This window comes from Seriola lalandi, unplaced genomic scaffold (assembly GCF_002814215.2).
Source record: "Seriola lalandi dorsalis isolate HSWRI2012SDOR001 ecotype SW California unplaced genomic scaffold, Sedor1 jcf7180002054752, whole genome shotgun sequence".
NCBI classification, from domain to species: domain Eukaryota; kingdom Metazoa; phylum Chordata; class Actinopteri; order Carangiformes; family Carangidae; genus Seriola; species Seriola lalandi.
The window spans coordinates 49,982-50,557 of NW_019525305.1; positions in this window are offsets into that span (position 1 = coordinate 49,982).

Genomic DNA, 576 nt, shown 5'->3' on the forward strand with positions numbered 1-576 from the left:
GGTTAGTGACTGGAGTCATGTGTTAACACAGGTCAGACCGAAACCAGCTGTGAACTCAGTGAATTGAATATTTAAATGAATAAATTCCACACAGATAGATGAATAAATGAAATGCCGCTGCACGATAAGGCGTCCTGTGGAAAACACCTGGGAGTCTGTTATCACGTCAGCTGGTTAATTAATCAGCTCTGTTGCTACGGTTACTTGCAACTTATCATGAGCTCTGATTTGGTCAAAACTATTTTTGATTTGTCCACCTTCCAGCCAATCAGAGACCAGTATTGTGTTTAATTATCATCAGTGTTCTTGGATAAATCTGTGACTCCAACACAATGTTCTTCCGTCAGGACACGTCGCTCTGCGTCGCCTCAACAACAACAACATTCACATGGAGGTTGTTTCTTCTGAAATCTTTCACGTTCTTGATTTTAAATTTAAATGAATCTTTTAAATCTGTTTCTTTACAAACTGTTTCCTGCCTCCATCTGTCTCTGTGTTCCTGAGCTGAACTCGTCGCTGCTTCTCCTCCTTCTGGATCTTTTCCAAACCAACAGGGAATCCCTGAACCCCCCCACC